Source organism: Pan troglodytes, chromosome 21, assembly GCF_028858775.2.
Source record: "Pan troglodytes isolate AG18354 chromosome 21, NHGRI_mPanTro3-v2.0_pri, whole genome shotgun sequence".
Taxonomy (NCBI): Eukaryota; Metazoa; Chordata; class Mammalia; order Primates; family Hominidae; genus Pan; species Pan troglodytes.
The window spans coordinates 30,809,624-30,837,504 of record NC_072419.2 but is presented as its reverse complement, the minus strand read 5'-3'; the positions used below and the strand labels follow the sequence as shown (position 1 = coordinate 30,837,504).

The window sequence follows — 27,881 nt, the reverse complement described above, 5'->3', positions numbered from 1 at the left end:
GGAATGTGCCACCAAGCCCAGCTAAATTTTTTTTCTATTTTTTTTTTCTGTAGAGATGGGGGTCTCACTCTGTTGCACAGGTTGGTTTTGAACTTCTGGGTTCAAACAATCTTCCTGCTGAGATTGCAGCTGTGATCTCCCAAAGGGCTGAGATTACAGATGTGAGCCACCATGCCCATACTCTGGAATGCTTTCTTGTTGAAGTGGTTCTCCAGGCAGAGCCGGGATGGGGAGCAGGGCTGAGCTGTTGTCAAGGGCAGGCTGGCTGTTGGCTTGGCCAATGGGCTGAGATTAGCATGGTGTTCTAGAACCTGGGGAAGGGGACCCGAAACCCAATCTACAATGGGAGTCTGAACTGGGGCCACTTGAGGGGGTCTTGTGGAAGAGGAAAACTTGTGGGGCAATGGGATGTCCAGGGACACAGATGGCCAGGTGCTGGGCCTCAGGATGGAATCCAGCCACCCCTGCTGGGTGCGAGCTTTCCCTTTGCTGGTGCCTGGGGGCTTGATGGTGTTAGGGGCTGGATGGTCCAGAGCTTTTAAGTGAAGGCACCTCTGCCTGTTGCAAGAAAGGGCAGTATCTGACAACACCACACTGAAGTGTGTTTTCCTGGTCCTGGAGGAAGTGGGTGGGGTGGAGTTAGAAAGCATAGCAGGTGACTGTCCCACAACCACCTGTTACCATCTGAAGGGGCATTTTGAAGGAGATGGAGTGAATTCTGAGCAGAGGCACTGAAGCACCTGCCTGTGAGGGGGAAGGAAGAGGAGCTCAGGTAGAACCTGGAGAAGTGATGTCCCACAGCAACATGTGACCCTTGAGAAGAACGCACGGAGCCAAGAAAAGCAGCTCCTTTCCTCACATAAATACAAGCAGCCCAACCAGGGCAAAGGGCAGGGAGCAAGGCAGAGGAGGAAGGAGATGATCAGAGACGCTTGCACGCTTGGAACAAAAGCAAACTGAAAGCGAGAGAGGAAGGAGGTGCAAAAGGCAGAAAGGCACAGGAGATCTGGCACTGTCCTGAGGTCCAGACCATTGACACTTGCTCCAGCCCTGGGTGACTCGAGGACAGGCCTCACTGCACAAATGCTTGAAAACCACTGGGGACCTAGAGGGTGCTCAAGCCTTTATTATATTGAAGAAGAAGGAGAAGCAGCAGCAGCCCCTGTCCACCCTCACAGGCTAGAAATCATATTTGTTCTCCATGATAATGAGTGTGGTTTTTATATCTCTCCAGGTGACACACAGTGATCTTCCTCAGGAGAGTGGAAGCTCTGCAGGGTGAGAATGAAACATGGGTGGTCAGGTGGGCTTTCACATTTACTGGATCACAGATGCTTTCTCTCCTGAAACAGCTGCTGGCCTCACCATTGTGTCTCCAATCTAATAATACACTGATGTCTTAATAGCTGTTATTTGCCCAAACTCAGCCATTAGGAAATGTCAGTTTGCATCTGATATAATTTATGTGGTTGGTGGTTTCTCTTAGCCTTTATTAAAAATGCTCATGAGTGACTCAGGTGGATAAACAACCAGTCATTGCATTTTCCATGCAGAGCTCTGCCTGTGATGGACACCTTGGTCACCTGCCAGGGGTCAGTCCACTTGGCTATGAGGGCCTCTCAGGGACCTGCAGCGTTTTGGTGAACTTTAGTGAGGAGTAGGATGCCCACAACCCCTGCCGCAGGAAAGCCCTGATGCCTGATCAGCTGTAAACACACGTCTGTGTCACCCAGCAGTCAGAGCTCAGGGTGCACACCAGGAGGAGCACATCCACACGTCCTGGAGCTCAGACACACACCCTCACTCGCATGCACTCAACACAGCATGCACAACCTCATGGGCAACATCATCATGCCCTTCCTGCAGTCCATGGTGGGGCCACATGGTGACACCTGGGTCGTTGGTGGAAGTTAGCAACCATCACATGTTGCACATGGGAGTATGAAGGAAGGGTTGCAGAGAACATCTGCTTTGGAATTAGCCTGAGCTAAGATCAATATTGGATCTGTCATGTTATGTGGCCCCTTTAAGTCACACTGGATTTGCTATATAATTTGGAGTATCTAAGTACTTACATTGCCTGGGCTGGAAATAAGGAGATGTTTATCAAAGAACACAAACTTTCAGCTATAAGAGGAACAAGTTCTGAGGATTTAATATACAACATGGGTGGTGATTATGATAATCATTACACAATATATATGTACATCAAATCACATTGCACACCTTGAATATACACTATATTTGTGAATTAAATATTTTAAAATTAAAAATTGAGGAAGAGCTTAGCATACTGCCTTGTTCACTTTTATATGGGACATAACACATGAGTGGGTGACAAAATTAATTAAGTGTATTGTGGCAAACATTTTCAAAAAATGACAGAATAAAATAAAATATATCAGAGTACATATATTGTCTGCAACTTATGATGTTTCGACTTGCAATTTTTTGATTTTATTATGGTGTGAAACCATTACAATTTGGATATAATGTAGAGTATTCAATAAACTACATGAGAAATAAACTTTATGTTAGATGATTTTGCCCAAATGTAGGCTAATGTAAATGTTCTCAGCACATTTAAGGTAGGCTAGGCTAAGCTCTGATGTTTGGTAGGTTAAGTATATTAAATGCACTTTTGGCTTATGATGTGTTCAATTTATGATGGGTTTATGGGATTTACCCCATCATAAGTCAAGAAGCATCTGTGTTTTGAATATAATGAGGCTAAGTATTTGTAGTGTGCTCTATTTTTGAAAATAGCCGCAATAATCTCTTACAGTCCATGTGCTATTCTAGAATGGTACCTCCCTGTTCTGCCATCAAGATGTAAGGTCTATTTCCCTCTCCTTGAATCTGGGCAGACCTGTGATTACTTTGAGCAATAGAATATGCCAGAAGTGATGCAGTGATTCCTGAGGCTGGGTTATAAAAACAATGCAGCATCTGCCTTGTCAACAAGAGCCTGGGCTTGGATCCCTGAACAGCCATGTTACAAGTGAGACTACTCTGAGGCAGTCATGCTGTGAGGAAGCCCAGGCCACAAGGAGACACCACATATTGGTGATCCAGTTTGGCCGAGGCATTGAGCCAGCCCAGCCTAAGCATTGGACATGTGAGTGAAGCCATCCACAAACCTTCCAGATTAACCCGTCCACCAGCAGATTACCATTGAATGGCCTCAGTTGATTCCACAAGGAGCAAAATGATTGCTTAGCTAAAAGCTGCCTGAATCCTCACCTGAAGAATTCATTAGCATAAAATGTTAATAGCTATTGTAAGTCTACATTTTGGGGTAGCTTTTTACACAATAACAACCAAGCTGGTATCATTTATGATGTGACACAAGCTAGTAGGATTTTTATTTCAGTATGCATATTGAGTTACAAAGTAAAATTCTTTTATTTATTTTTTTGTAGAGATGGGGTCTTGCTATGTTGCCAGGGTAGTCTTGAACTCCTGGTCTTAAGTGATACTCCCACTATCACCTCCCAAAGTGCTAGGATTCCAGGTGTAGGCCACCGTGCCTGGCTGTAAAAGTATTCTTTACTGTGTGTCTTGCACTTAAACAAAAGTGTACAAACTACTGGTTTAGCCTAAAATAAATGCTATTATATTTGTGAGTCTTATACAGAAAGTTACCTAACCTCTCTGTACCTCTATTTTCTCCTCTGCACAGTGGGGATAATAGGACCTACCTAGCTGGGCTGTTATGAAGGCTAAATGAGGAAACACTTGTAAAGTTCTCAGAACTGTGCCTCGAACAAGGTAAGCCTTCCTGAAGGTCATGTAAATAGAGTATGTGAACCCCCAGATGGGGACTTTCTTCATGGCATTGATAAAGGAACTGGGGGCGGCAAAAAATGACAGACTTGCCCAGGACAAGAGTCAGCAGTGGGAGAAACAGGATTTGAGGCTAGATCTTCTGAATGTTTAGTAGGTGTTCTTTGCTGCATTTAGTGGGCTCCCTACTCAATACTGTGATGTCGGGATTGTTCCATTTTACAGCTGTTCACTCACAGCCTGAGGATCGCAGGTCAGAAGCAATGTCTCAGTGCACTGGCATCTTTGCTTTTCGACAGACTGCTCTCTGGACTTGCAGACCTATACATTTGTGTTATTAGTCTGGCTGATTCCTGCCTAAGAAATCCCCTGGTAATCCCTGCCCCACCTGGCTTTAGAGCAGGACATGGCGTGCCCTTGGGTGAACTCTCTCCAGAGTTCGTCAGCACTCTCCCCTCTGGGCCTTGCTGGCTCCTGTGGCATGCTGGAGGTGCTTGCTCTAATGGATTCCCTCTGTCTCACTGAAGCAAGCACCCAAGGAAACTGTGCCAGGGGACTTGGTGCTGGATTAAGGGAAGAAACCAAGTTTCTCTTAATGACAGCAAGTACCTATAACATCTCAACCCAGATCAAGGTGATTTTAGCACCATCAAGCTCAGATGCTAGAAGCAGTACTCACTTAGGGACTGTGTCTAATTTTCAAGTGAGAAACTGAAATAACCTAAAAGTTACACACCTGAGGCTACATTTCATAAGTTCAGCAGAAATGTCTTGTTTGTGCCTCCAGGTTTGGTTTCAACTATCCATTTAGTCCAGTCTTTGGGGTTTGTGCCTGAGTTAATCTGCCACTTATGATTTGGACACACACAACTGGGATGAACTCTAAGTCTAGTATCTGGAGAGCAAACCCTAAAGATCCCTGCAATATTGACAAAGAAACCTTCTAGAAACAGAGCCAGAAAAGGAATTTCTTCTGAACACACCGGAGTATGTGTGCTGTGGCTTCCCTGTGAGCACAGCCCACACTGATTTTTGGAAACTGCAGATTTTGGGAAGAGGTAGGGAGAAGAAAGGAGTGGGAATTATCAAGCCACATCAAAGAAGAAGAGAAGAAAATGGCAGTGGAGAGGCCAGGGGTGCCTGTCTGCTACCAGAGCTTAATTAGGCAAGTCCATGTCCTACATTTGTCTGAGATGGACAGGACGAGAAGGGCAGCTCCCAGGTTTTGCAGTGAGGGCTGACTCAGAAGCTAGCCTCCTGCAATGCTCCTTCATGAGGGCAGAGAAGCCTGCTGTCCCACACTGTTTACTTCTGGCCTTCAGAAAATTCCTTTCTGGAGTCACAGCCCAGTGCATTACCACCAGGTTTATTGAAGTCCAGACCTCCAACATCTGCCTCAAAAACACCCGGGGGATTGAAACGTAAAATGTCAAACCAACAAATATGTTCGTTCATAACTTTGTGTAAAGATAGCTACAATACCTGTAACATATTCTTCCCTGCCTTGAAGCTTTGCAGATTTGATATAGAAAGCCAGGAGAAAATTCTATGAGAAGAGCTCTTACCAAATAATGAAGACAAGACTTGAGCAAGACTTTGTAATTTTCTACTAATCAAAATTCAAAGTATGAGTCTTGACAGAAGCCAAACAAAGCCTCCTGCCTGGAACTCTGGAACTCTTCTCTTTTTGTTCTGAAGCCTTGGACCCATCTTGCCTTTTGCTATGAGTAAAGTTTACCGCAGAGGCTTGGTATCTTAGTTTAGAGTTCACATTTCTGGTTTTCGATGGCTGTAGATCAATCCTAGTGGAAAACTCCACAAAGCGCAGAGAAAGTTGTCCTTGTGAAGTCACCTTGCAGAGGAGGAAAGCGGTCTCTAAATAAGAAATCTATATTCCAGTCTGACAGCTCGTACGGCGTGGGGTATGAATTTCTCCTCTGAAAGTCTGATGGCCATCCTTGTTCTTCCTCAGCAGGGCCGCCTGAGTATCTTTGAGAAATGCCCAAGGGTCCTCTTGAGGAAGGGGATCGTCCATTGGCACCTGGAGCCTTCCATGGAAGCTGGCTGGCTGGCGCTCCATTTTACGCTAGAGTCATCTCAGACATCAGTTAGCTACCAAGGCAAGTCGTTAACATGCATGACAATGAATCCAGTCTTGGCAATCATCGTAATTAAGTGTGCACACTGTATCAGGGTGCTGATTAAGTGGCTTCAATTTTATGAGTATGATTCCTAATGATCGTTCTTTTTACTGATTAAGATGCATTAAGCTTCAGAGGACATTGGGGATTCCTATGCACTTGGAAGGAGGAGACTGAAGCCACACAGTGTCTGGAAAGGAAAACCCTTGATTAATCACCAGAGAAGAGGAAAGGAATTTTCTAAGGTGTTTTCTAAGCTGAGTTCATCCCAAAGATGTCAGAGTGCTAGAAAAGAGATGACTCCAAACAAGTCCAACCTGACTATGGCATTTGAGAGTTGAATGTGGCATTGGAGCTTGTTTTGTTTTTGTTTTCCTGAAAAAAATTAACCAAGGGAAATTTCAAATTTTTCAGCCTGTCTAAATACTGACAAATGTCCCAAGAAGCTAAAAGCAGCAGTATATGCCACCCTTGGTTCCTGTCCTCATCCCTACCCCTGCACGGTGTAGCTTTCACGATTACCAACCAACACCCATCATCTCCTCTAACCATCACCCATGGGCATCCTGCAAGACACATACAAGAAAATGACACCGCATTTCACTTACCTGAAATCAATATAGTACTACTGGAAAAAGAAATAAAGGTTTATCCCTTTGTCCTTCTCATGTTTAAAATACCCATGGACTCATACATGACCCAGAAAAGGGAGCTCACAGCCAAATTACAGAGAGGAGCAGAAGTTTGTCTTGGGTTTTGAGTTTTCTGATGAGTTAATGGAGGTGTGTGGGATGTAGGGTATTTTTAACACCTGAGAAGCCCCCAGCTTTGCTTCATTCTCTGTCTCTCTCTCTCTGTCATAATCACCTCTCTTGCTAAAAGAGAAGCTCACCATCCCATAAGACACCATGCCAGAAGCAGGGATGTCCTCACCCATCACCACCTCCTCTCTAATCTCACTGCCCCACTTCCCCTCCATAACCTGCTCCTCCTCCCCTCCTCTCCCGTCCCCTCCGCTCCGCTCCCTTCCCTTCCCCTTCCCTCTCCTCCCATCCTCTTCCTCACTGTCTTTCTGGCATATCCACTTCTCTATTCTCATTGATGTGACTTTAGCAGGATCCTCATTCACAACTTCAGCTATTGCATTTTCTCCCAACTGGGCTCCTGCTTCTTTTCTTATGGGATCGTAATCCCTCCTTCATTCAGCAACCAAGATGAATTTTATGTTGTACAAATATGGTTATATTCACTCCTTGTTTAAAGTAAATGCCTCTTAATTTCCTGGGTATAAAGCAAAAATACATTAGCTTAGCTTAGAAGTCTTCCATGGTCGGCATCTCTCTGCCCCCAGCACTCTCTGTCTTCCAGCCATAGAGACATTCCTGCAATGTCCCCATATACTATACCTTCTTGTGTCCCCATGCATTGGACACAGATAGGGCTCCCCATTGCTCTTAGAATAAATGTTCATGTACCTCTACTTTGTGGCATGTAAACTACAGCTGTGCGTTTTTACACTTATCTGTGCGTGTGTTTTGCTTCCTTCACTTTCTGTAGACTCAAGAGGGCCGCAGTCTTGTATTGGTGGTGTTTGTTGGTTTGAGTCCTTCCTTACTATGTTATCCCCAAAATTAGCACAACATCTGGCCTATAGTGGAAGCTCAGTAAGTAAATGTTTAAGGAATTAATAAATTTTAGCATCTCTTGAGACTTTTATTGAGCTTGTAATGCATAGTTATAGCATAAATGGTTGACGAATGAAATGGCCAAGCCATCTGGCTAGATGCCAAGGTATAGTGGCTTTGGAATCTGGACCCTGTCTACTCCATCTTCTCGTATTCAATATTCATTCTGATTTTGTGGTAATGTAGAAACTTCTTCTTGTTCCTTGTTCCATGGAACACCCTACCCCAGGGGCAACTGAGGAAAGGGGGAGAGGAGATGGCCCCCACACTCCTGCTGCTTCCTCCGCAATTTTCCTTTTCCCTCCTTAACCCAGCTTTAGCCAGACGTCTGACCTCTGTACCTCAGTGGATCCAACCACCTACCTGATTAGATGAGATGAGGTGGGACAAGGACACGGAAGCCCAAATCAGAAGAGAAATTTCAAGAGCTTTAGAAATGAGGAGTTCAACTGTGCAGACTTGGGACTTTTCTGGCTTGAGAGGTGGTATGCTCAGCCATCATTCACTCTCAAGGCACTGCAGATGGTTGGCCCAGCAGAGGCAGACATTACAGCTTCAGGGCTAAGTCCTTAACTCATATTTGCCTCTTGTGCTTTGTATTTAGCTTACGTGGAAAATGGATTTTGGAATCGTTTGTTTCCTTCCTTGAATTTGCAGGCTAAACTAAAAAGCTGCAGGTCATATTTTGACTGGCTGGGAGATGGGCTGGTGAGGATGAGTGGAGGAAATTTCAGCAGGCAATTTGGCAGGTGAGCTGTGGCTTCTGGGGAACATTTGTGCAAGTCTGAGCTTTGTGACAATCCCTCATTGCCTTTCGCCCTAAGTTTCTTTAAATTTATTTCTGTTGCTCCTTAGATATACTTTAGATATAAATAATGTTTGTTCCTTCTCTCTATAGTTCAATATATCATGAATTCTTCCCTGGCTGACTCACCACTCTGTGGTTGACTTCTTATCTAGTTACCACAGATCCACCATCTGCTCCTTTTTCCTACTTAATTCTTTCCATCATTTTTCCTGCAGCTTGTATCTTGACATCCGTCTGGCTCATGCTAGAAACTTCAGTCATCCTTGGTCTGTGATTCGTTCCATGTCCTGTCACTCATCCTCTTCCCCAACCATTCCCAGGCTGTGTCCCTTTTTCTCCATACTTTTGCTAGAGTCTCATGATCACTTACTCCCTTGACAGCAAAAGATCCTAACTTGACCCTGAGAGTTCTGCAAGCCAGAAATACCGTCTGTCTCACCTCTGATGTATCTCTGGTTTTCATCCCACTGCTTGGAACAGAGTGACTGCTCCAGGTGTATAATTTGACTGAGTTATAAGTCTTCCTTTTTCTGGGTTCATACCCTCACTGCTCTGTTCCACATCGTTAATGACTCCCCATCACCTACAGACTAAAGCCCACACTACCAAACATGGATATACAAGACTTTCATTCATTTGGCCATGGATTAATTTTACATTGTAATATTAATTTTCATCTTCTATCACTCTTATACATAAATTCTCCATTCCAAATACTGATAATTTCTTGTTCTTCCCTAAACCGAAGGAGAGAACTGTTACCAGAAAGGAGTCTTGATCTAGACCCCAAGAGAGGTTTCTTGGATCTCGCACAAGAAAGAATTCAAGGTGAATCCATAGAGTAAAGTGAAAGCAGGTTTATTAAGAAAGTAAAGGAATAAAGAATGGCTACTTCATAGGCAGAGCAGCTCCAAGGGCTGCCAGTTGCCCATTTTTATGGTTATTTCTTGATTATATGCTAAACAAGGGGTGGACTATTGATGAGCTTTCTGGGAAAGGGGGTGAGCAATTCCAGGAACTGAGGATTCCTCCTCTTTTTAGACCATACAGGGTAACTTGTTTATGTTGCCATGGCATCTGTAAATTGTAACTGGTGGGAGTGTTTCTTAGCATGCTAATGCATTATGATTAATATATAATGAATAGTGAGATCGACCAAAGGTCACCTTTTTCACCATCTTGGTTTTAGTGGCTTTTAGCCGGGCTTGTTTACTGCAACCTGTTTTATCAGCAAGCGCTTTGTGACCTGTATCTTGTGCCAACTTCCTATCTCATCCTGTGACTCAGAATGCCTTAACCTCCTAAGAATACAGCCCAGTAGGTCTCAGCCTTATTTTACCTAGCCCCTATTCAAGATGGAGTTTCTCTGGTTCAAATGCCTCTGACAGAACCACTATTTTTAATTCTCTTTTATTTCCTTTTCTTCTTGCTATTTCCTTTGCCTCTTTTCTGCTTCCAAGTTAGTTACTCCTTCCTCTGTTGAAATTCTACTTATTCTTTAAGACACAGTTCAGGTGTCACTTTCTCAAGCAAGTTTTCCATGACCCATTTCCCCCGCCAGGCATTCTCAAGCATTATGCTGACTGAAATCCACAATTCTACGTGGACCTCCCTTTTAGAAGCTAACAGAGCATGTCATTATTATTTCATTATATATTACTATTTGTCTTGTCAAAAAGATTGTGATTAAAGTTTGTTTCCTATGCTACTCCCTAATTTTTCAAGTTGACTTGCCTCTTCTCTGTGTCATATTATGACAATAATTTACATTCTTCTTGTTATTTTCCTCAAGTATCCATTCTTTAGTGAAAGATCACCCATCCTTCAGTGACAGAGGCACTAGACAAGGTTAACAGGATGTTGAAACTCTGTTTTAGTCTCATCTGAAGGCTCCACATCCTTGCTCTTCAGTACAAGAGATGTTAAGGATGCTGTGTCTTAAAGCAATGTGTATTGCGGACCTCCTAAGAGATTGTGAACTTGTTTTGTCAGTTTAAGCCCATCATCCAGATGTAGGCTATGAAGTAGAAGCAGAAGAATAGGATGACTTTGGAGAGAGTCATCCTATGTGTTGCATGTTCACCTTCACTCCAGGAAGGGAAGGAGAAGGTGAGTTAGTTTCCCATCTGTGTTACCAACTGGACCACCTAGGAATCTGATAGGTATCCTCCAGAGTGTACAGGGCACAGAGATGGGATCTAACTGTCATAGGAGGAATCTAAATTGAAAGGGTATGGAGATGGCCCTACTTTTGAATCAAGAAGTGTGGCTCTCTGGGAGACAACTGGACTTCCACCATGGCAGGGGAAGGGAACTATTTCCTAAGAATTAAGAGAGATGGTGTAGGACTGCAGGGAAAGAGGAAAGAGAGATGACTAAGGAAAGAAAGATGACCTGCAGAAGCCTGAGGACTGGGAAAGGAGTCAAAAGTGGCCCAGTCACAGTATCTATATGGGAAAAGCTGCAAAATTCCAGTGGTAGAAATTAAAGAAGGTCTAAATATATGGAGAGGTATTCAACATTAATAGGTTGGAAGACTTGAAATTGTCAAGATGCAAATTCTTTCCAACTTGATCTATAGATTCAACATAACCCCAATCAAAATCTCAGAAAGCTATTGTATAGTTATTGACAAATTGATTCTAAAATGTATGTGGAAAGTGAAAAGACTCCGAATGGCCATACTGAAGAAGAATAACAAAATCAGGGCCAATTCCCATTACCATTACCTAATTCCAAGACTCACTATAGAGCTACAGTACTCAAGATAGCATGGTGTTGGTGAAAGTATAGACATGTAGATCAATGGAACAGAGTAGACAACCCAGAAATAGATCCACACAAATACTTTCAACTGATCGTTAGCAAAAGAGCAAAGGCAATTCAATGAAGAAAGAAGAATTTAAAAAAAAAAATAGTTCTGGAAAATTTGAATATCCATATTAAAAAATAATTGAGCCTAGACACAGACCTTACACTTTTCACAAACATTAACTCAAAATCAACTGTAGACCTAAATGTAAAGTGCAAAGATATAAAACTTCCAGAAGAAACCATAGCAGAAAGTCTATGTGATATATTGGGTGATGAATTTTTAGATACAAAACGAAAACATAATGCATGAAAGAAAAATTGATAAATTGGACTTGATTAAAATTTAAAAGTCTCTGCTCTGTGAAAGAAACAATTAAGAGAATGAAAATACAAACCACAGACTGGGAGAAAATATTTGCAAAAAACATATCTGATAAAGAATTTATATCCAAATATAAAAAGAGCTTGTAAAATTCATCAATAAGACCCCAATTTTTAAAAATGGGCAAAAGACCTGATGGAGTACCTTATCAAATATGATATACAGATGACAAACACACAGAAAGATGCCCAGCATTATTTGTCACTGGGGAATTACAAATGAAAACAACAGTGAGACACTAATATACCTATTATTACTGGAATGCTAAGATCTAAAAAACCAATAAAACCAACTGATGATAAGAATGTAGAGCAACAAGAACTCTCACTCATTCTGATGGGAATGCAGTAAGCTTGTCAGTTTCTTACAAAGCTAGATTGTCTTACCATATGATTCAGCAATTGCAGTTTTAGGTATTTACCCAGATTATTTGAAAATCATGTCCACGCAAAAATCTGAATGTGAATGTTTCTAGCAACTTTATTCATAGTCACCAAAAGGGAGAAGTAACCAAGATGTTCTTCCAAAGATAAATTAATGAATAAACAAAGTGATATAGTCATACAATGAAATATTATTTAGTAATACAAATAAATGAGCTATTAAGCCATGAAAAGACATATGAGAACCTTAATCAGATATTGCTAAATGAAGGAAGCCAGTTTGAAAAGAGTATACACTCTTTTCTAAGTGTATGACTTTTTGGAAAGGCAAAACTATAGAGACAGTGGAAAGATCAGTGATTTCCAGGGATTCAGAGGGAGGAAGAGAGGGTTAAACAGGTGAAGCACAGGGGAATTTTAGGGTGCTGAAACTATTCTGTATGATGGTATCATGGTGGATACATGATATATGTATTTGTCAAAATCCGTTGATCATTATAGCACAAAGAGTGAAACTTAATATATGCAAATTAAAACAACAACAATAGCAAAACAATATTCTTTAGAAGTTTGGGGGAATCCCAGGATGGAATGCAGAAGATGACAAAATGACATAATACAAGAAAGAAAAAAGAAAGAAAGGAAGGAAGAAGGGAAGGAAGGAAGGAGGAGAAGGAGGAGGAAGAGGAATAAGGAAGGAAGGAAGGGAGGGAAAGATAAGTGGCTTGTATGAGGCACAGCTGATATGATTGGAAATCTAGTTGTAGGTCCCCGTGTGAAGGCCTCAGAGGGATCCGCAATGCCGTCCTTGAGGGAGGAAGCCAACCGCTCTACCAGTCACATTGGGGTTTTCCTTCCTCCTCCTCCTTCAACCCTGAGGCTGTGAATATCTGCTAGCACAGGAGGTGGAGCTAAGAAATCAGAGAAGCTGACAATGCCAGCCTCTCTACTCCGGGCATTCAGTGTCAGGGCCAGACTGGGAGCAGAAGAAAGCCTGAAACCGAGGGCCTTGATGGGATTGGGGGCTAATGGAGAGCTCAGTTAATGTATTTGGTATCTGGACCTTATTGGGTCCAGCTCATGCAACACAAGGGCCAAACAAGGAGACAGGCAATACCACCAGATAATGAGATCTAGAGCCAGGGAGAACTGAGGCAAGGGCTACATGGTGGGATTTTGGTGGAGTGGTCGAGGGGCCCATCTGCAAAGAATGTCTGAGGAGATACCTAAGTGAAGTATACACAGCTGAGGCTCTCCAAGAAGCCTCCCAAAGCAGAGGGGATAACCATTGCAAACCCCCTGAAGTGAGATGAAATATTTGTATTTAAGGCAAGGCTGGAAGACAGAATCCCCAGTCTCTCCACATAGCCAGAACACACTAGCAAAGAGGAGAGGGAGGGAAGGAGTGGAGTTGGCCAAGTAGCCAGAGTCGGGCTCACAAAGCATATTCCAGGCATGGTGTGGTATTGGACTTTATTCCACCAGTGACAAGAAGCTACTGGAAGTAGGGGTTCAAGAGTCAAGTTTTCCAAATCAAAATTAAATTTAGGCTTTGGCTTTCTTCAAATAAAGACCAGGATCATTAACAATTCACAATGCTCATTGAAAATATAGGGTAAAATCATTTTAAAAACATTAATTAACCCTAATCTCAGATTTGCATGTCTTACCTGGAACCAGGCAGGTCCTAGATAGATTTGAACATGATGTTCATGTAGGTGTTGTTGGTCCTATGGCTGAGAATGGCAACATTCTCCAGATCCTTTCCATGGTAGGATGGGCTCTGGTTGAGTGTGGGCTCCTGGCATGATTTGCCTTTTGTCCTGCATGGTGGCCTGAGTCCCAGGTACTGACCCCATGCTGGCAATGCATCTGACAAGCACATTCATCCTAAGTCAACAAGGGCTCCAGAAATCCAGCCCACTCATTGCCTCACTGGGTTCCTACGCTCACTTCCATGGAGACATCAGTCATGAAGATGGTGAGCTGCAGGGTGCTGTCAGGATCAACTGCTTCTCTCTCTGTCTCTCTCTCTGTCTCTCTCTCTTTCTCTCTCTCTGTCTCTTCACCTCAATTTTGGTCCCTAAATTTATGACCCTATATTGATATGTAAAGCTGGTTGTTCATGCAGCCAAGCTCCTTTATTGTAAAATCACAGAAATTGAATTTTAGCATGGAATGAAAAAGATAATTCAAAGCACTATGCCTATGCAGCTGGTACCCGGCATCTCTCCCAGCCGCACTCAGAATTCATCTTGTCCTCTTCCTCCTTTTACTTCTCTTCCATAGATGTAGTGTTCACTCTATACCAAATTTCTGGGAGAAATTCAGTTCTTGTCCTAATAAATTGAGCAACTAGACACTCAGGAAGAAGAAGGTCATAGAGGATGCTCCGACCTTATTAAAGGTCAAAGGAATTTAGATGACATGAAGTTCGCTGGAAGGCATGACCCCTTACGGACCGGAGGAAGGAGGCAGAATTCACCACTCCCTTGGTGAGGACAGGAAGACACCCCCTCCGAAGCACAGTGCATTTGCAGAACATGGAGACAGGTTCCACTCACTCCTGGCCACCCACTCCTCTTCTTGAGTATCTAGAGAAAGGAATCTCATCCTCGGTGAAAACCAACTCTTCCCTCCAAGCAGCAGTAAAGCATATTTAATATAGTGAGTCTATAGATCTCAGCACACAGACACAAAATCAGCCCTCACCTCAGCTCATGCCCAGCCCTAATGATGATTTGCAAATGTAATATTAACAACACTGTCAATAATACTGCAAATAATAACATTGACATTTATGGAGCTTTTGCTTTGTGCAGACAGCACGCTTTCCTTCATGTAATTATCTCTGCAAATCCCCACAGTGACACCGTGAGGCTGGATGTCTTAGTGTCATCCTCCTTGGACAGAAGTAGCCAGTGCTCCTGAAGTTAAGTAGCGTCTTCAAAGGCACGCAGCCACGTAGCAGGTGACTGCCTGCTCTAAAGGTGGAGCCCCCATGCCACATGGAGTGCCCACTCTGCGCCCACTGGCTGCAGTGGTGAGCTGATGGCCAGCAAGTAACTTTTGCCTCAATGATCTGGAGAAGGCAGGAAGGCACGTGAATTAGAGCATGAGCTCTGCTTAGAAAGACACGGGTTCAGATTCCACTGCTGCTCAGCGCTTGGCCAAGTTACATCTCTTTGAAGCCTCAATATTTTTTGTCTTTAAAATGGGGATAAGAATGCCACCTTCCTGTGGCTCTGAAGAGTATTAAAAGGTGTGTTTCACATGAAGTGCTTGGTGCTTGAGGTGATGGATTTTCCAATTACCCAGATTTGATCATTACACATTGTATGCTTGTATCAAAATATCACATGGACCTTATAAACATGTCTATTATGCATCTCTATATATTTTTAAAATGGCTGCCTTTACTAAAGGAGGGTTCATGAGTAATTTTATGCCGTGATGGGCAGAGGTACCATTAACTCCCCGCTTCCCCTCCTGCTGGGGAGGAGTAGGGTCTGCAGTGGATGCAGCAACACCTTTCCTTATGTTCAGATGTCATTGTCAGAACAGCCTCTCTAGTTGCCAGGTGTCATTCTCATGCAAAGCCATTCCTTGCCCTCCTTGCCTTCCTACTTTATCCTACCGCCTGGGGACACCCCTCGTGGGGGCACCCCTCTTCTCCAGCCCTGTTGACATTGGGCTGGCTTCTCTTATGATTTTGTTTAGACATGGAGTTTCTTCATCAATCTCTTCTCCCCTTGCCCAAGGGACTCTTCACCACCTGAACTGCTACCAGTTTCCTGTTAATGATCTCCCCCATTCAGCTCAGTTCACTGCACTGCCAGCATGGGAAAATGATGGAAGTGCCACTCCTGGGAGCTAGGGCTGAGGTTACACACACTGTCAGCAACTTTATTAAATTATTCACTCTATATGCAGAAAAAGGAAACTCTGTTAAGGATACATATTCATTTATTTAAAACTATATTTTGGAGGTTCTGTGGTTATCTGGAAGTTTTCTTAGTCTCTGGTGATATAGCACTTCTAAATGAAATGATGACTGGCCTCCCCTGCGTGGAAACAGGCATGGAGCTGTGGCCTTGGTGCCCTCTGACTCTTCTTGAAAAGCCTTGGGCTCCTATTTCATTCTCTGAAGAACTTCAAAGCCCTCTTCAAGTGTTGTGGGATTTTGGGATGAGGAGCACAGTCATTATTTCTGTTTTGAGGCTCCCACTCACAACACACTTTTTTGTTCCCTACCATCTAGCCAGAATTGATGCTCAGTGCCTTCCGGGTTTGCCACAAAAACAAAGAGAAAAGGACAAAACCAACCGAAACTGATTTCTAACATGCACACACTCACACTCAATGTCCCAGTGAGAATAGGAGCAATCAAAGAGTTTCTATTTCAGAAAAGTAATCAACTTCGAATTGACAACTGGGCATTCCTAGCCTAAACAACTGCCTTAGCCACCTCACCACCACAAACCCTCATTCATCCAGTGAAAGTAAATAATCCATCTTTAAACACAGGTGACATTTATATTGACAAATGTTGCCATTTTACAATTGAGAAACTGAGGCCCAGAGCCATGAAATGATTGAAAGAAAACCACGAACTTAAACGGCAGAATTAGTTGCTTCTTCTTCCCAGCTCAATGCCCTCTCTGTTGAGCAGCGGGAGCCCAGCTCTCCTGAACACATGCAGGTCAGGCAGATCGTCTGGCGGGCACTGTGGGGGCATCAGGATGTGCAGGTGTACTAACATCAGACACCAGGACCCGAGGATGCCTCATTTGCAATGGGTCAGCCTGAATCATACTTGCAACATGTCTATCACAGGCTGATCAAGACTTTGTGAACTGAGCAAACACCAGGCAGCTCAGCATGAAGTAAAGCATGTTGTACCCTATAGGCCAAACATCAGAAAATAAGTAGACATGGCACCAGGCCACGGGGCCTTGGTGTGTATCACGAATGAATGACACAACATATGAGAAGGATCTTCTTCAAATCATAAAATCACTGAAACATAATGGCATCGCTTTTCATAGATTCCTAGAAAACATAGTGATATTCCAATTCAATATATTGGTGGCTAGTAATAAAAAGACAAACACCCTGTGGAGATTTACAGAGCTAGTTACAAGTAGACCTAGACATTGTACTCAGGTGTATTCACTGTATTGCTCAATATTATCATTATTGGAGAAAAAGTGACAGAGGCCTTAATTATAAATTAGCTCCAAATCAATTCAACTCCAAATGAATTTAAGATTCAACTGCCTAAAACTATAATTATCTTTTTTGAAAAGAAATGAGAGAGATGACCTTTAGACTGGTGTATGAGAAGTTCCATGACCCTTTCTTAAGTAAAATAATCATAACTGATGAAAATTGTGTGTACAAAAACATTTAAAGTGATGGAAGCTGTTATTAGTGATACGGCAAAGAAAGAAATGTTTATTCAAGAAAATTCTATTAAATCACAGTCAGAATAACAAGAGTCTCTGCATTTAAGCCATTAACTATGCCCCTCCTCCTTCTTCCAGCTCAATATTGACGGAAGTTCTACTCGAGGTGGGTGCAGCTAAGAATACAGGAGTCCCTCTCCCACTAGCTCCCAGGCTAGGGCTATGGTATCTTCCCGGGACAACCAGGACACCAGCATTTCTCATCACTCCAGATCTGTTTACAGAATCTCTATCCTAGGCAAGAATGGCTGAGAAGCTGGGGCCTCTTTTCCTCCACCTAGCCCCCACTGATAGCAGGCCAGAATTAGTATAGTTGCAATTGCCTCAACTCACTTGTAGGGTAGAGGTTCCCCACCAGGAGAGGCAAGCCAAGAAGACCTGAGGCTTCTGACCCCGACCTAGTACCCTGTTCATAAAGCAGAGGTGTCTCTCTGAGAAAAAGGGCCCACTGTCTCTCTTCTCAGTTGTGGAAAAGTGGCTTATAGGCTTTTATTAGTGGGGGGAAGGCAAGCCATAAGAATGTTCTGAAGGTAACTGGCTTTATTTGGAAGAGAGTTCAAGTCTAAGGGCACTGTAAAAAACACTAGAGATTTCATGGTAAGCTATTAAGAAGACTATAATAGATTGAGGACAGAAACATATTAAAGCATAGACCAGCTGGAGGTTTCCCAAAGAGAACCAGGGAAAGAGACAACTGAGAATTTTCTAGGGTTGGGAACAAACCTCAAAAGACTAGCCTCAAAAAACACTTTTGCAAAGGAGCCCAAATTTGAACGAAAGAGTCTGTAGAGCAATTTATGTGCCTGGTCACTGTTGAAAACAATACAGCAATCAGCTGGCAATTAGAGGAGCCTTACAACAGGTTGTGATACCCAGAGAAGCAATTAGCTTAGCAGAAAGACAAGAAAAAGACAGAAAAAGGACCCTGAAAGAAAACCACCAAAATTTCATGATGGCTTTACGCATGCCCATGGCTGTGCCCTTTGAAGACTGACATTAGAGGCTATGTATGGTAGAAATAGACTTCACTAAAATAGTTCAACCATGTTATCAAACATGTCAATAAACAAACAACAACAACAAACCCTGGAGAGTGGGGAGGAGTCAGTATTCATGGCTGTTACAATATATCATTTTAAATTCATGATTTTTCTACAAAAAAGTGCAAAACACAAAAAAGAAGAAAGTCTGACCTATACATGGAAAAAAAAAACAGAATAAAAGCTGCCTTTGAGAGGGCACAGATATAATATTTAGAAAACAAAGAATTTAAAGCAGTTATTATAAAAATTAACTCAGAAAGAATTACAAACTGAAATTTAAGAGCTAAAATTCTAACACTCATAGAAGAAAATGTAGGTGTAAATCTTTGTTATCTTGAGATAGGCAAGGTCTTCTTGGATATGACACAAAAATCACAAACAACAAAAGAAATACAACAAATAAAATATTATCAAAATTAAAAAAAACTTTTCTACATCCAAGAAATTAAAAAGACAATAGACAAAACTTAAAAAAAACCTATTTTAAAATAATATATATAAGAGACTTGTATCAAGAATATATAAAGAACTCTTCCAACTCAATAATAAAAAGACAAATAACTTAATTAAAAATTGGCAAAGATTTGAACAGTCTGCAAAAAATATACAGACAGCCAAAAAGGACATAGAAAGATGGACAGCAGTCTCCATCGAGGCAATGTGAATCAAAACCGCAGTGAGATCTCACTGCATAACTACCATGGTGGCTTTACAAAAATGAACACGCAAGTGTTGGTGAGGATGTAGATACCCTGGAGCCCTCATAGGCTGCCAGTGGGAATGTAAAATGGTGCAGCTGCTTTGCAAAAAGTCCAGTCATTCTGTAAAAGGTTAAATGTAGAAGTCTCCTATGACCCATCCTATGACCTACTTTTAGTTATATGCCCAAGAGAAATAAAAATATTTGCCAACACAAAATCGTGTACATGAGTGTTCATAGCAACATTATTCATAATAGTGAAAAAGTGAAAAATACCTAAGTGTCTATCAACTGATAATCAATCCATGAAATGTAGTATATGCATACAATCAAATATTATTCAGCAATTCAATGAAATGAAGTCCTGACACATGCTACACATGAGTAACTTGAAAACATTATGCTAAATGATAGAAGCCAGTAGCCAGTCACAAAAGAAAACATACCATATGATTCCATATCAGTGAAATGTGCAGCATAGGCAAATCTGTAGAAGTAGAAAGAAGAGTGATGATGTCTAGGTTGTGGGAGAATTGGGAATAATTGGGAGGGATTGCTAATGGGTATGGGGTTCTTTTTGCAGTGATGAACATGTTTTAAACTTGAATCTGGTGGTAGTTGCACAACTCTATAAGTATAATAAAAATGTTTGCATATGCACTTTAAGTGGGTGATGTATAGTATTTGAATTATATTTCAACAAAAAAGTATTGAAAAAAGAAAGGAGATAGTAACATAACAATACTAGCTTTAATGTCTTAAGTTCAATATATATCTGTTTTATTAAGAGGTCCCTATCATAATTATAACAACTTTTCATGGCAGTGGGAGATGTCAGTCACCATCACCCCCATTCACCAGGACAGAGGGGCTACAGAAAAAGCTGAACTGTGCTGAGCCATCTGCTGCCTCTTCCCAGTGAGAGCATCTGAATCTGAAAGAAAAAAAGAATGTCACATCCATTTGTCATGGTAATTTGTCTAGTCAGGCCATGGTATTTGAAGTCAGCATAATGGGGTTCAGCAATTAATTATGATTTGATTGTCCCATGCACTGCCATTCTTTCCCCCAAATGAGACTGACAGATGAATGCTGCAAAGTGGCAGCAGACTGTGGCAGGTTAGGAAACTCTGCTGGACTCCCCAGACGTCTCTTCCTGTCGACCAGCATCAGCGCTGGTGAGAAGAGCACACCCGCATAGCACAATTTGAACAGACCTGCCCGATCAAGGGTCTCCACATAGGCCTCAGATTAGAGTTTCAGGTCTGAAACAGCCTTGATGCTCATTTAATCCGGAGCTCTCACTTCTCTGCACTGAAGCCAACAGACATGAGGCTTCATAATTCATGCTGCAAAGCTGGCCAGTAGCAGAGTGAGCACCAGACACCCCTCTTGGCCCTCATTCCCACCCCTCACAATGCTGCCCTGGCTTGGGTGGGCATGGGCTACAGCAGGTCTCTTGTCTGTCTCCTTCAGGCTCTTGGGACCCTGACTTTATGCAGGGGTGCTGGGAGCTAAGTAAAACACCTCAAGCCAGTAAGTCCCCCCACAACACATCTTAGAAATATAAAATTGACTTGCTACAGACTTGTTTCTAGACCTGAACTCACCTGCAGTTCTTAGAAAAGAAAATTAAATGGGTATTGTTATTATTTAAAATAATATGGTTATTAGCATTTATGTGTATATGAAAGTATTGTTTCATCAAATACATAGACACATATATAGACACACACACACACACACACACACACACACACGTGGACATTTCCAAAGAGAGTATTTCCTCACGCTGCTCACAGGTCAGTAGCTTTTGCAGGATAAAGGGGAGTAGCTTTTGCTGGGACATAATGGGTTCCCAGGTTTCTTCCCTGATTCACCCTGGCCCTATCATGTGCTAGGCTGCACTTTGTCAGTCTGGGTCAGGAGCAATTGCAGATGGACTGCATTCCACCCTACTGAAATTTCCTCAATTGAATGCAATTTCCCCTTGGAGTTTGCAGATCACCTTCAGGAGCCAAAGTCCTCACATGCTTCCAAAAGACTCTGCCTAGGGTCTTTTTATCCACAAGGTTTAAAGGTTTGCAGGAACAGGATAAGCCTGTCTAAAACCACAGGTTTATCTTCTTATGTTTATGACACATCAGCACAGAGACTCTTAGGTTAATTACCCAGAGCCATTTATTTAGCTGTGGGATGTATGTCAGCCGCTGCTGCAGAGAGCCAAGAGAAATGACTAATGGTAATTTCATTTCATAAAGAGCTTCGGTGAGTCTTGTCCAAACTGAATGCCCTCCATATTTCCATGGCAACCAGTATCTGTTGGAAAAGAGCAAAGAGACCAAACAACCGTGGCATGGACCAAGACTTCTAGAAACACTGGGCAGCAGGAGGCAGAGTGGAGAAAACCGGAAGCACAGAGTTCATATGATTAGGTAAACCAATGTTCCATTCAAGGAAAAGGCACTGTCTGGCTGGAAGAGGCTCAGATTTAAGGGCCTGATTGCTTTTTGTGATAGTTATCTACGTGACAACTACGTGACAGAAATTGCAGCAGCCTCTCTTGCTGGTTTCATACAAAGGTCTGTGAGCATAGAGACTTCTGCTTCATTGGAGCATGTGAGGAAAGGCTCTCTGAAGATGTTTCACATGGACCCATGGGAAGCCCAGGGGGCAGGTGGCATATACGATCAGCAAGTGTGCACCCCCAACATGTCCAGGGTGCTCAGGCATGGAGGAGGATGCTGGGGCCACTGTTCTACCATGATGACAATTCTTCTGTGCCTGACATGTCCTTCTCCATAAAATTCCATGAGATTCTGGGACATGCACAGCAGCACCTGCAAAGGGGTGGTCAAATGTTAGCCTCAGTAAAGAGGTGATGAAGAGGGCATGATTGAGTTGGGAAAGTGTGTTTAATTTATTGCAATCATGGGGAATTCTAAGTTAGTGTTTGTAGCACTATCAACTAGTTTTGTGAAATGGCAACTTCACATGATCTACATGGGTGTTTTAGCTACTGAATTAAGAACTATTTGATGACAGTGAGTAACCCCAACATTGTAGAGTGCTGCAGTGCTCCTCTCCGAGATTTGCATTTTTATTGGCCGGTATTATTGCTAGTGGCTAGATGGGCTTTACTAAGGATGTTGACCCCATGAGAGCTCCATGGTAGACATTATCCTGTGTGCAAGAGAAACAAAACAAAATGCTGCCATGCCATAGCTACACAGAGCCCTTCCAGTTCCCAGCAGCTTAACACAGTGGCTAGAATGGACAACATCAAGTTAGGGATGTAAGCGGAGTATTTCATCCTGGACAGATGGACTTAGGTCTTCATAGAACGATGAGGCAAATTGCTGTTTTAGGAAAGTGCCCCCATGGAGATTATTAACAAATACACAGTCATGGCAGTCTTCAGCTCTCAAATCCTTCTCGAATGTCAATCTTAAAAAAGGACTAGATGAAGTCATAGTCACTACGTTTGACAAATGCAGACTGGGAAATACTTACATAAGTATTTCCAGGATAAGGTGGAATGGAGCCATGTCAAAGTCTAGAAATTAATATGCTTATGGGTTTTCTGCAAGTTCAAATGTGAAAGATTATGGATGATGCTAGTGTTGGCCAAAGGGGCTTGCTCACTGTGGAGAGGGTCATGGCAGGCATCCTCAAGTGGGTACGTTTCTTGCACTTATCAAGACCAGGGGTCCGATCTTTGGCCCTATGACTCTGCACCATCCTCCTGGAACCATGAACGTTTCAGTTTGATGAACAGAACCAAGACCCTCCCTTACAGATTGTGATAGATGTTGTAATCTATTTTTAAAAGACTCAATAAAATGGCTTTAAAATGAGACCAAGGAAGTGCATAATCACCATATTCTACTAATTGCTCATGTTATGTGACTTCTTTTCCTGAGATTGATTTAGACTTTTGCCAATTTTCATGGGTAAGTGTTGTTTGTGATTGGTGAAATGAGTCACAGTTTATGTGAGTGGAAGAGATTCAATAAAAAGGCAGTTTTCAAAATGACAATCTGGGAAGTTGTAGGAAACTGTTCAGCCTGTAAAGATCTGGGAAAGAGTCTATTAAAAGTGTCATAATAGTGTCTAAACATGGCCACCTTTTTTCTTTTCTTTAACAATTTGCAACCTTAACCATAGTGGTTACTCTGAAAAGAAGTTAAGTGAAAGGGCAGAGATGATCTATCTGGGTAACAGAAAAATATTGACGTCTCATGGATCTGGGAGTGAGAGTGGGGGAGTTACAAAAGAAGACGGTGAAGGGCAATGGAGGAGAGGCAGTGTCATTAGGCCTGAGATTCTGCTGCGGTGAATCAGTACAGTAAAGATATTGTGGAACAGAATCTCTTTGTCCTGGTGACACCTGAGCCAACTGGCTGTCTTGACCCCTCGTAACTGGTCTCCTTCAGCTGGAAAATGATGCTTAGGGCCCAGGTCTGGCACTGGCCAGTCCAGCCTAGCCCATGCTGACACTCAGTGCCAGGGCTAGTTCTGGCCTCACTGACTTCAGCTGCTCTTTGAAGGGACCTTCAAAGTCTGATGAAGATGTGGTCTGTCTTTTCAAATGCAATCCTCACTCAGTTTTTCAGTTACACCAACCTTTCCTGGATTTGTAAATACAATGTATGTGTGTCCAGTAAATTTCTGGAATCACATATTCAGAGCGACAGTGAGTAAGTCCTGATACCAGAGTCACATTGTGATTGTATATAGGGACTGGGAAGGCAAAGGTAAGTGAATCCCACACATAAGCAGATCATGGGTTTTAGCTCACACGGTGTGGGCATCCTCTTTTGTTGTTCATTTGCCTGAGCTCCTAGCAAGAAGGAGTTTATGTTTCTTTTGTTGTGCTATGGTACCTTTTGGTGGAGGTATAGGTGTAAGGAGCAGACTCAAGGATCAGGGGATTGGGGTGGAAAGCAGGAGGAATGTATAATCTCTGCAATCCCCCATTTTTAATAAAAGCATCTTTGCATACATTTGACATTCACCCAGAAATTGATGTATGTGGATATATGCCATCGACCTGAAGTAGACAGTGACATTAATCCTTGACTGTTTAGTGTGTTTGCATTTGTATTCACATTGCCATCATTTTCAAGAAAACAGCCATAGGAACTGTTTTCAGGCTTCACAGTGGAGCTTAATGTTTCAATTGAAATACCAGGAAGGCTTTGATCATTTCTGTTTTATGCTTAGGGCTCAGATTTATTAATTGTATTGACTTCCATATGTTTACACTAGAAACAAGCATTTGTCATACCACCTCCTTCAACTCTTTTTTAGTGAAGAATCAACTAGTAATGATGTTTATTTTATACTTTAATGGCTTTAATTTGTAAATCCTCTATTGATGAATTATGAATCCCATTTTCCAAAGTAAATACAGTGCTGTTCTCAGAATTATAATATTTTCCAAGCTTCCAATTTCTTATTACTAAAGCCTCCATCTGCTCTTTCAGTCCTAGCATTAGCCACTAGGCAGGTGATGTTGCCTATATTAAAACACATACATACATATATAATACATCTATATAATATTGACTAATGAACTCACTGAATAGATTTAATGGCTTTCAAGGACTGTAAACACTGAGATACTAATATATGTGTCCCAAGGTTTAGTGAAGATTAAATGAGATACATAGGGGAGCACATGGCACTCGGTGGTTCCATGGAAGTCTCTATAAGTGATTCTATAGCTGACATACTGGAGATCATTGATGATCAGATAGCTTCCCCAAAGCTGCTCAGATCTCAGCCAAAAGATACAAGCCCAGGTTTGCTCTCTTCATGTCGATGCTAGTTCCGCTACACCTCTCCTGACTTCTCTCTCTGTGCAGTGGTGATTCCCACCCAATAATTAGCTGTCATTTACCTTTGGGGACTAAGGAAGTCACTGGCAACCTAGGGGAGCAGCCATAGAATCCTATGTTTTCTCATGCAGGCTTTAACCATTTTAAAGGTTCTTAGCACTTATTAGGCATCCCCCCACCCACCGCCTTACACTCCAACTGTTGCACATGAAAATGATTCAGAAACACTGTGAAGTAATGAAGTGAACTCTCTTAAGACCCTGGAGTCCCCTGCAGAAGGCACTTGTGGGCAAGCAGTTGTAGTGCTTTGAATGGTTGAGCTCTTCTTGGGAAAGCTAAAGAAATAATTTCTGAACTTGTGAATCTCATGACTTTGCCCCCTGAGCCACCTAGATGGTTTTCTCCTGCATCAATTCCAACTTCTCATCTAGTTCACTTTGAACATAGTGAATGATAAGCTTGTGTTTCTTCCCCTGCGGGTTGGTTGGAATGAGCTGTGTACCAAGAACACAGAGTTCACATCATGAGAATAGCTCATTAGTGCCCACTCCCAGGTGGGCACATCGAAAGGCTGGTATTTTCAAGAGGAGGAATCACGTATTGGGCATGATTTACACAGGCAGGGGAAGAAAAACAGTGCATCATCATTTTAATAAGCACCACTATTTTCAAAGTCTCTAAGAGCATTTTATTTACCTATAAGCCAGAACACTAAAACTTAAGGAGCAGAATGCTTGGACCATGAGATGGTAAATTACACACTCTGCCATGCAAGTGGGAAGTATCATCTATTTGTTGGTGCACCTGGTAAATCTTCTCTAAGAATACGGGTCCAGTTAGGATGCTAGTGATGAAAGCTGAATGAAAAACTTTGGACCTGCGCATGTCTGTATAAAGTGGCATGGGCAGGGGCCTCTAGAATTCTCTGAAAAAGCTTCAGTTTGAATTCATTCTATTAAATTTCTTCACATAGTTTAATGAAATCAATACACATTTAAAATAAATGCTGATTAAAGCAAGAGACACTTCTCAAATGAAGACATACACATGGCCAACAAACATGGAAAAAGGCTCCACATCACCAGTCATCAGATAAATGCAAATCAAAACCACAATGATATACCACCTCACGCTAGTCAGAATGGCTAATATTAAAAAGTCTAGAAATGCCATGATCACACCACTGCACTCCAGCTGGCGTGATAGAGTGAGAGCAAGTCCCTTTAAAAAAAAATGTCAAGAAACAGATGCTGGTGAGTTTTTGGAGAAAAGAGAACACACGCTGTCAATGGGAATGTAAATCAGTTCAGCCACTGTGGAAAGCAGTTTGGAGATTTGTCCAAGAACCTGAAATAGAACTATCATCCAACCCAATAATCCCATTATTGACTATATACCCAAAGGAATATAAATTTTTCCACTGAAAAGATATGTGCACTTATATGTTATTCACAGCACTATTCACGATAGCAAAGACATGGAACCAACCTAGGTGACTGTGATTGATGTATTGGATAAAGAAAATGTGGTGCATATACACCATGGGCTACAATGAAGCCATAAAAAACAACAAAATCATGTTCTTTGCAGAAACATGGATGAAACTGGAGGCCATTATCCTAAATGAATTAATGGGGAAACGGGAAATCAAATACCGCATTTTCTCACGTATAAGTGAGACCGGCACACTGGGTACTCATGAACATGGAGCTAGAAACAATAGATACTGCGGACTCCTAAAGGAGGCAGGAAGGGAGGTAGACAAAGGTCAGAAAAATGCCTATTGGGTACTGCATTCACTATGTGGGTGATGGGTTCAGTAGAAGCCCAAACCTCAGCATTATGCAATGTTTCCATGTAACAGGCCTGCATAAGTACCCCCAAATCTAAAATGATCTTAAAAAATTAAAAAAAAACACCAAGCCCCACATAACTACAGAGGAAAGAGAAGAGACAAACCCAGTCATAGAGCTACAGATCCTGTGGCATGACAGATGACAGGGTTGGATTCAGGGATGGCCGCCCCTGAGTACTACTGTCCTGGAAAGGGGGTCTCCACTTTCCTTCATTTGCTGAGTGCTTTGCACTAAGCTCTTGTTCACCCTCTGTTGGCTGAAAACAGTGAGGTCATCAGAGTCTACTCCTCTCCCTAATGTATGACAGGCACCACATGAGTATGTTACACATAACTGTACCAATTTGTATTTCTTGGTGGATTAATTTATCATCATGCTGTATGCATAAACTGTCCAGCACCATGCTGGAGTACAGCAGTCACACCACCACATGACCGGCTGTGATTGAAGACAGTGATAGATTTCTTTGGCATTGTAAATGAAACTCTTGTCACTTCATAATGAGATGAGGAATATGAAATTGGATATTTCTGTGGATGTGCACAGTTATGGAGATGGAAAGTACATAGGTGCTGTTACTCATTTGTGTACCTCCTACTGTACCTCAAATCCATCAAAATGTGTTTTTCCCTTAGAAGTCGATGGTGTGTTTCCTGAATGTTCATGCCTTTTGGGACAGCAACGAGCATATGTGCTTTTGCATGAAGGAAGACTGGGAGAGGAGGATCCGGATCGCCTCTGTCCCTGCTACAAAACGAAGATGCCTAGGAGAAGGCGGCTGCCCAGTTAGTTCTGCCTCCTGTACTGCATTTATTTCCAGTTGTGCTTTGTGCCTTTCTTAGATGAAGTCAAAAGACAGCGCAGGGTAGGACTGGACGGTCTGTCAGCTCAACTGGGTGCACTTGACAGAGGCCTTCACACATCTATGTTAGCCTGAAACAGACAGCATCTAACAAGCCCAGATTTGCTTCC

At 42.3% G+C, this 27,881-nt stretch overlaps 1 long non-coding RNA gene across 3 annotated transcripts; it reads left to right on the top strand.

The window, feature by feature from the left end:
- Positions 1-327: 327 nt before the first annotated feature.
- Positions 328-27,881, top strand: LOC134809199 (uncharacterized). 3 transcript variants are annotated; one of them, XR_010154311.1, is made up of 5 exons: positions 379-1,178; positions 3,683-3,771; positions 5,759-5,906; positions 20,036-20,181; positions 27,545-27,881. It is a non-coding gene; the product is annotated as an uncharacterized LOC134809199 (long non-coding RNA). The 3 variants fall into 3 exon arrangements; XR_010154310.1 differs by lacking the exon at positions 27,545-27,881 and having other exon boundaries at positions 335-1,278; XR_010154309.1 differs by lacking the exons at positions 20,036-20,181; positions 27,545-27,881 and having other exon boundaries at positions 328-1,278; positions 5,759-6,559.